General features: G+C 31.0%; 1 protein-coding gene across 1 annotated transcript in view; it reads right to left on the minus strand.

The window, feature by feature from the left end:
* Positions 1–10,000, minus strand: part of LOC106868014 (uncharacterized) — a 238,133-nt gene that overhangs the window by 92,003 nt on the left and 136,130 nt on the right. The window lies entirely within an intron of this gene.

Consider the following 10,000-nt stretch of genomic DNA (forward strand, 5'->3'; position numbering starts at 1 on the left):
ATACACATGTGCTAACGTTTCTCATTTCTTTACTGCACACAAGGGGCTACACACAGAGGGGACAAACAAGGACAAACAAACGGATTAAGTCGATTATATCGACCCCAGTGCGTAACTGGTACTTATTTAATCGACCCCGAAAGGATGAAAGGCAACGTCGACCTCGGCGGAATTTGAACTCAGAACGTAAAGACAGATGAAATACCGCTGAGCATTTCGCCCGGCGTGCTGACGTTTCTGCCAGCTCGCCGCCTTAACTCAAGTGAGATACTGAAACAAAAATGTCTTCGTCATGAACACTTCACAATGCCGATAATAGGATACATATTACTTAACATTTTTGACTGTAGGCTGTCACCTAGGGTCTCACGTAAATTCAGCTAAGTCAGCCCTTCATGCACAAATAGAAGAAATAAATGATTGAAAAAGAAGAGAAGACCATTCTAGCAACAAGTCCCAAGCTGATTGGATATTTCTATTTACAGTTTCGTATTTCACCGCGAGGAATTCGAAATTTGAAAGAAGATGTCTCCACGCAATAATTTCAAAGATATGTTGACGTCCTGTGCAGGTAAAAGTGTGTCTATCGCTCATTAAAAGCTATGTATACTAACATAAGCTTCAGTTTTATCAGAAAGTTTTGCTTAGAAATGAAAACCATATGGGCTATAAAAGTAAAGACGTCTATCATGATTCTATTTACATACCGAGACAGCTAGATTTTTGTTTATATCATTTTGCGATATGCTCCCTCCCTCGACATATGAGTAATCAATCATTATTTTTATCGAGCTTACATTGGGTATCAACTTGTGATTAGAGAGACCGGAGGCCAGAGTAAGTGACCCGATAAGATGATACTTTAATCGTAACTCTCTAACAAACACAAAACAAATGTGTACAAATGATATCCCAGATGCTAAACGGGATTGAAAGTTATGTTAAGATAAGCTACACAACATATCAAAGTAAGTACTAGATTCAGCAGAAACTTGCGATGGTTTGTGTCGAAAAGATTCAGTTCAATAATATTTACAAAGTGGAATGTTTGTATGAAATGAAAAGTGAATACTAAAGAATCGAGCTTGTTCTAAACGGTAGAATCCCTTCTCCTCACCTAGCTATGATGAATTACGCCACAAATTCATGCTCACGTTGTTAATATTGATTTCAAATTTTAGCACGAGGCCAGAAATTTCGTGGGTAAATCATGTACGTCGACCCTAGTGCTCAAGTGGCACTTATTTTATAAACCCTGTGAAGGATGGAAGGCAAAGTCGACTTCAGCGGAATTTGAACTCAAAACATAAAGACGGGCGAATTACCGCTAAGTATTTTTCCCGGCGCGCTAAGGATTTTGCCAGCTCACCGCCTTGACCACGCTCTTAATAGTGACTTCTAATATAGGTGCAAGGCCTCACATTTGAAGAAAGGGCGTAATAGAATTATATCGACTCTAGTACTTCAGTTGAGTGGAAAGCGCATAGTCTTGTGGGTTATGACGTTGTACACGTGATCATAAACTTTGAGCAAAGCATTTCGTTTCCGTTGCTCTGATTCCACTCAGTGTAAGCAACAAATAGGAGTTAATGCTGCAACGGACTGGCATTCAGCTTAGTTGGCAGTGGTGTTGTATGCTCTCAGCCACCTAAACCAGGATAAGTACCAGCCTAATGAAACTACAGGATCTAAATAAATTTAAACTTCAATTTTTAACTTTATTAATACGTATTTTTAACGTATTAATACGTATTTTTTAATTAACATGTAATACGTATTTTTAACTTTATTAATACGGCATGATTTAACCTTGGCAGTATGTGAAATCAGAATATGAATGGGCGAAACTGAACCCCGCACCATATTTTGTCCGGTACTAAACCAGTCCCGCCAATACACTTCCATTTTGGTGTTTTATGGTTAGGCAGGAGAGAAACTTTAAAAGAGAGTGGTATACTCAACTTTAACTACTCCAGTCCTTTACCAGTACACACACACACACACACATATACTCAACGCTAAAAACATCGAAAATCAAAGGTGGCTTCGTTATTATTTGAACTGAGATGTTTGTATTTATTAAAGGAAATACTGAGAGAGTACCACAATAATGACTGAATGAGTCAAAATTATTTGTAGAAACAAAAACATTAAACGGAATTGTTTACTTCCATAGTAAACATAGTGTTTCATTTACCGTAATATTTATGTATCATATTTACTTAAATAATATATTAGAATGTTTGAGATTATATCTCACACGAGAAAAAGTGTGTGATATATAAACATTATCAGTCACGTGATACATCTAATTTTTACTACATAAAAATAAATAAAGCCTGGAATTTTGCGCGAGATGAAATAGAACACAAATCCCACAAAAACAAAAATAAGCAAAGTAACGACGCAAAATTTAGCTTTCTCTAAGATATAAATAAAGCTTGATTATTTAAATAAACACACATATAATTTACCCTGTTTAGATCTTTAAACCTATATTACATTGCTTAATAGAAGTATGATTGTAAGTCTAACGTAAATATGAAGCTTAATTTGTATGATTAAGAGAAATACTGTTGTTGATACTGCTATTTAATCCTGATCTAATTGACTGACAGTCAAAGATGTTCGTGTCATGACCATCTTCATATTTTTCAACATAGAGTGCAGACCACTTGTGTGTGTATGTGTGTGTGTTTCGTTAGACAGTCGTATATGATTTGGGATAAACCTTGCTGTGATTTCCACCAGGTTGATTACACCATTACTGTTATTCTCAATGATGCGCGCGCACGCACACACATACACACACAATTCAGGATTTCGCATTTTCACATGAAATACATAACACGCTGTATTTTATTATTATTTTTTTTTAGATGTTTAGTTACTCCGATACGATGCAGCTCCATATTGCGGTTAATTTTGAAAAATGATGCTAAATGTGAGATGGAACCAGATCTTGGGCACGATTCGTTATTTTTTTTTTTATCTTAGACACAACCACTCCACCCAGATTATGTAGGGAAAGGGACAGCCGATTATAACGATTCTAGTTCTTTCATGCTACTTATTGCATCGACCTCACTAGGATGAAAGGCTATGTCAATTCCAATCCCTCAGAATGTCAAGAACTAAATATCGCTAACTTGTCTGTATATATACATACATACATATATATATATATATATATATATATATATATATATATATATATATATATATATATATATATATATATATATTTATATATATATATATATCTACGGGCGGCGCCGAAGCATGGCCGCAACCTCGAGGCTGAAACATATAAAAGAATATATACATATATATATGGATAGATATATGTATATATATATATATATATATATATATATATATATATATATATATATATATATATATATATATATATATATATATATATATATACATACTCATACATACACACATAAACATACTGACACACACATGTACTTATGCATATATATATATATATATAGATAGATATTTATATACACATATATACTTACATATATATGCGCATGCATAAATGTATATGCATATGCGTAAGACAGATTTCAGGCAAGAGGAAGAGAGCGGGGGAACAGAAAATAAGTGACTTATTTTTTTTATATTTTTAGCAGTTAAATTCGGTTATCAGTAAACTATTAGATCATATAATGATATTTAAGTAGCTGGTTCCTGCCGCATCCTATTCACCATATCACATATCTCATGTTTTTATTTTCTATGATTTAACTCTTTTTATATTACTATCATGTAATTGTTTCATTGTAATATCGTTGATATTTACTCTATTATGTTGTATTATGAAAATTGTGTTCACACACACACACACACACACACACACAAACACATGCACATATATAAATATATACATATATATATATACATATATATATATATATATATATATATATATATATATATATATATATATATATATATATATACGTGCGTATGCATAAATATATATACACATTTACATATATGTATATATGTATGTCATTTCTGTTTGATAAACAATATGAAACTACAACAAAGCGAAAATCAGAAATGAAATAAATTGAAAGTTTTTGTAAAGTTATATATATATATATATATATATATATATATATATATATATATATATATATATATATATATATATGTATTATGTATATTTGTATATATGTATTATGTATATTTGTATATATGTATATACATGCATACACACACACATATATGTATGTAAGTGTATATACGTCACAAAACCTCAATCTAATTTTATATGATTTATTACCTACACAAATACACACATGGGTGTGTATCTATATGTTTGTATACACACATCAACCCACCCTCGCACACATACACACATACACATATACACACATATACACACATATACATATACACACATACACATATACACACACGTACATGAATAGTTGTTTAAAATGTCTTAAGGCACATCCTTATCCCAGCAAACAACTTGTAATACCAGAAATCTCTCAAACAACCCATTTAGCAGAACGTGTATCTCCCCGCCACAACACTCATTGATGTTGATGGTATTGAAAAGAATTTACACGAGATTCACGGCAATTAACTGGGAAAACATTTATAACCGTCATTTACACTCATTCAGAGATAAGAAAAGTTCCACATATATATATTAATTCGCTTGGAAACTAAGGGAAATTGAACGCATTTCTATAACCAAAATTACTGTGGATAGACCCGCTTAATAAAACAGTAAAATAGATAAACAGAAATGTATATTACGAAATATAACGAAAATATATTTTTCATGCAAAATTTGAAAAAAAGAAATCAATTCATGTTTAAACAATAATATAATGAAGTATAGGGATACTGGAAAATATAATTGCATCTTATATATTGTTTTATATATCAAAGTAATATAAATATATCAAATGTACCTTCTCCAGATTTCAGACTCAAGATCGTGTAACTAGCAAACAAGGAAGTAAAATAACAAATAACATGCTATATCTGCACACGAACATGTATGTATATGTGTATGTGAGTGAGTGTGTGTGTATATACATGATATGTATGTATTCATATACGTATGTATGTATTATGAAATGAGACATTTTATTAAAATTAACGGTAAAATTAATTGCAGTCTGAAATAAAATTCAAGTATATATATTCATATATACATATATATATATATATATATATATATATATATATATATATATATATATATATATATATATATATATATGTGTGTGTGTATATATCACACATATATATACGTATATGTATATGTATATTATATATAAATGTATGTAAATATATATATGTGTTATATATAAATGTGTATATATATATGTATGTATATATATGTATATATATATATATATATATATATATATATATATATATATATATATATATATATATATATATATATATATATATAGAAGTTGTAGTTATAATTAAAGCTTAGGTAGGAAGGTGTAGTATCTAAACCTTCTAATGGAGAATGTCCCTTGTAGTGTGCCTAAAGAGCACGTTCACCAGACATCATCCGGTGTATTGCACTTTCGTTGCTGGCTGTACATAACGAATTCTTCGGTGCACGTTGAATGTATTCTAAATGATTATTACGGAAGGCAGAGTGTAGTGGAAGCTTTATTTAGGACAACAATCGTTATCCTAAATAAGCAGAAGTAACCCGAAACATTCGTTGCCCTACATAAAGCTTCCACTACTCTCTCACTTCCGTATTAATAGTTTAGAATACACACACACACACACACACACACACTGACGAAGTCACATATAAATCTAAAGTTTTTTCCGGAAACGGCTATTACTTTGTACGTAAACACAAAGGACTCTAGGCACAAGGCACAAGGCCCGAAATTTTTGGGGAGGGGGCCAGTCGATTATATCGGCCCCAGTGCGCAATTGGTATTTAATTTATCGACCCCGAAAGGGTGAAGGGTGATATTTCATCTGTCTTTATGTTCTGAGTTCAAATTCCGACGAGGTCGACTTTGTCTTTTATCCTTTCGGGGTCGATAAATTAAGTACCACTTGCGAACTGGGGTCGATCTCATCGTCTGGCTCCCTCCCCCAAAATTTCGGGCCTTGTGCTTAGAGTAGAAAAGTATATTATATTGTATTACACACACATCTTTGTTTGACAAGACATAAACTATTTTTAATCAAATTATATTGTGTTCTATTTTATAAAATCAGAGAAAAAAACATATGTGAATGAAGAATTTCAAAGGTGTCATATGTTTTAATTTAGCTAATCAGCTACATATTTTGGAAAGATAAGATCGTGTTCAAACACTTTTCGAATCAGCGATGCACATAAAATTGTTATAAATATAAAGCATAATTCAATAATCATGTTATTGCTGTTATTATTCTCAAATTAGAACTCTCCGCAACTAGAAGTGAAAAACCTACTTTTACTGTTTCAGTTTTATAAAATAACATATTGTTGTTGTTATTGTTGTTGCTTAATCTCAGATTAATTTTGACTTAATCTAAGATCAAAAACATTTCATGAACGACTACGCTGCCTCTGTTTTAGATACAGTTTATTTAGGATTACATTATTCGCTGTATCTTTTGTAAAGCGGTAGGGCTGTGACTTATGGAGGATGTTGTTGCTGTTTTTAGCAGAACGAGGGAGCATATAGAAATTCACATTGTGAAGTGTGTTACTCAGAAGCAATACATCGCTTGTATCGGAATTAAATCTCGTGACACAGAAAGCGTATAGCAATAATGATTTATTTTTAGTTATATGGCTGGGTTTTTATTTTGTAATAGTAGAGACCTTAGTTGAATGTTATGCTTCCAATACATTACTATTAATTTACTTTATCAGCTATGTAAATGCGAGTTAAGAACTGATGTTGAGCCTAGTTGATTTGAACTCAGAGATAATTTTCTATATAGCGTCTAACTCCACTCTTAATATTTATTCCAACAGCACACTCACAATACACATTACTTTTACGCATAGGAGCTACACAAAAACACAGACATATACATAGACATCATCATTTGAAAGTTCATATTTTTCTCTTTTTGAAAGTTATTAATAATTTATAATGGACTTTATATATGTTTAGATGAATATATCTTTAGATGAATATGTTCAGATGAATACAGAAAAAAAAATGCGATGGCGGTCATGCAGCAATGCAAGAAAATTTAGAACATACATTGTCCACACGACATTAAGAATGGTTTATTACAAGACTAAAAGATTTTATTTTCTGTAAGCAAAATCAAAGCATTGATTTTTTAGGATTTAAGAAAAGGAATGATTTAATTTGGTAGGAGAAATAATAAATAAAAGAGTCTGTTTGACTTTCAATCTATTGCGTTAACTTGGTGAAATTGCTAACTTATTGAATTTCAGTCGTTTGTATTGAAAATTGTCAAGTCTACGAGATGAATGCATATTATGAAAGGTGGAGGAGATATCAGGCTAAAAGTACTATCCGGTTACCAACCATTAAAAAGAGTATCAAATGCTGAGATTTAAGCACAAGAAAATATTTTCTTAGGCAGGCATAAAAAAACGAGTGAAAATTTGATAAGGGAAGTATGATATAAAATACCTTACGGAAGGACATTACAGACATGAGTGAAGCGAAGATATTCCAATTTGAAATCGATATCGGATATTGGACAACTAGCTGTAGTAATGCAATATCTGCTGGTGATGATTTTAACTATATTTCAAAATAAAGTCGTTTTTTACGAAAATGTATTTTGAGTCGCCAATGTTTTCATAGCTGAGAAGATATAATTCCTTGATTAGACGTCAATATCGTGTTGGTCTTTTTTTAATTTTTTTTAATCTGGGAAATGAAATGCCAAACAGACACAACAAAATGAAATGAAAGCATAAAGTATAATGATCTGATGCAGAAATCATTACTCCCCCCAACCAAAATATAATCATATTAATTATATTTTCAGAAAGAGATTAATCGACTGAATCGAATAAAACCGCAAATTTCACTGGTATTGTATTTTATCGACCCTGGAAAGATAAACGGTAAAGTTGATCTCGGCAGAATTTAGACTCAGTTCAATACTCTAACGATTTTACCAATCTACTTTGCACAATAACAATAATAATAATATTAGGAAGATGATATCGATGATGATGAAGATGATGATAATGATGACGATGGAGACCATGTTGAATATTAAAGAATATCAAAATGAATATAAAACAACCAATTATTGATGATGGGTGATGAGGATGATGATAATAAAGAGGAGGGTGAAGGGCTAATTACAAGAAGCAATATATTATGGGATCTCTTTCCATGAGTAAATGTTTTGTCTCTTTATGTTGGGGGTAAACTAGTGAGGCGTTTGAAGAGTTATTCAGTTAGTTACATTCACATGGCTAATATTCATCGAAACACAGGGACTTAGCTTTGATACCAACGGTATTAAAAGGTCTAGTTTTAATTTCTATTAAATGCGTGAAAGAAATACTGAGAAAATTAAAAGAGGAGAAAATTAAAAATAGATAGTGACAAAGGGAGAGATATAGAGAGAGAAAGAGAAGGGAAGAGAGAAGGGGGAGAGGGAGGGAGAAGACTGTGCGTCCGTACATACTTTTATATGTACACGCATATATACATATGTATGTTTGTGTGTGTTTGTGTGTACGTATATATATATATATATATATATATATATATATATATATATATATATATATATATATATACACATATATATATGTATATATATACACATATACAGCTGAAACTAGATAAAATGAAAATAAAAGGAAAATGATATATACATATATATATATAGGAATATATCTATATGTATATATATATATATGTGTGTGTGTGTGTGTGTGCATGTTTGAATGTGCTTATACATACATATATATTGATGCATATATCTATATGTATGTGTATGTATATATATATGTATATACATTATTTATATATATATATACATATTCATATGTATGTGTATATATATATATATATATATATATACAGATATGCATATATATATGTATTCACATACGTGCATGCATACGTACATACATATACACACACGCACACACGCACACACACTTACACACCACCCACACGCCCACACACACATACAGGGACACACATAACTTAAAGCTGTAAGGCAATACTTCGGGACAAATCAGAGATCACTGGATTAAAAGTGTAAAAGATATTTTAGGCCCTCAATTATTCTTCATTCTTTACCCTCTCCTTATTTCTCCCCCTCTTCCTTTCCTCCTTCCTTTCTGTACTATCTTTAATAAAGAACGGCTCTGCAGAACTCAACAAGAGTTCAAATAGTAGATACACCCTCTCGTTTAAACTAAAGGTACTAACTAGCAATACGGCCTGGTTTATTCGAACAACGAGTACATATGTTATCTGATATAGCTATTAGGAACAGACGGTGATAAATAGATGGCTTGTTCAGATAATAATGGGTTGGTAGTTTTTGTTGGTTGTATTTAGCAAGATTGATATATTTTTTCTGTAATATATTTTTTCTATATTATCAACATCTATATTTATTACAGGCATGTAATTAATTAGTCGAACGCTTATTAGTTTCATAAAAAAGTAATGTTAAAAGAAAGAGAGGGCCATTCAAAGCAGAAGGGGTGAGAGAGTGATAGAAACAGCTGATACATACATACATACATGCATACATACATACATATATATATATATATATATATATATATATATATATATATATATGTATATATATATATATATATATATATATATATATATATATATATATATATATATATATATATATATATATATATATATATATATATATATATATATATATATATATATATATATATATATATATATTATAGGCGCAGGAGTGGCTATGTGGTAAGTGGCTTGCTTACCAACCACATGGTTCCGGGTTCAGTCCCACTGCGTGGCACTTT

This window comes from Octopus bimaculoides, chromosome 4 (genome assembly GCF_046866305.1).
Source record: "Octopus bimaculoides isolate indiv1 chromosome 4, ASM4686630v1, whole genome shotgun sequence".
NCBI classification, from domain to species: domain Eukaryota; kingdom Metazoa; phylum Mollusca; class Cephalopoda; order Octopoda; family Octopodidae; genus Octopus; species Octopus bimaculoides.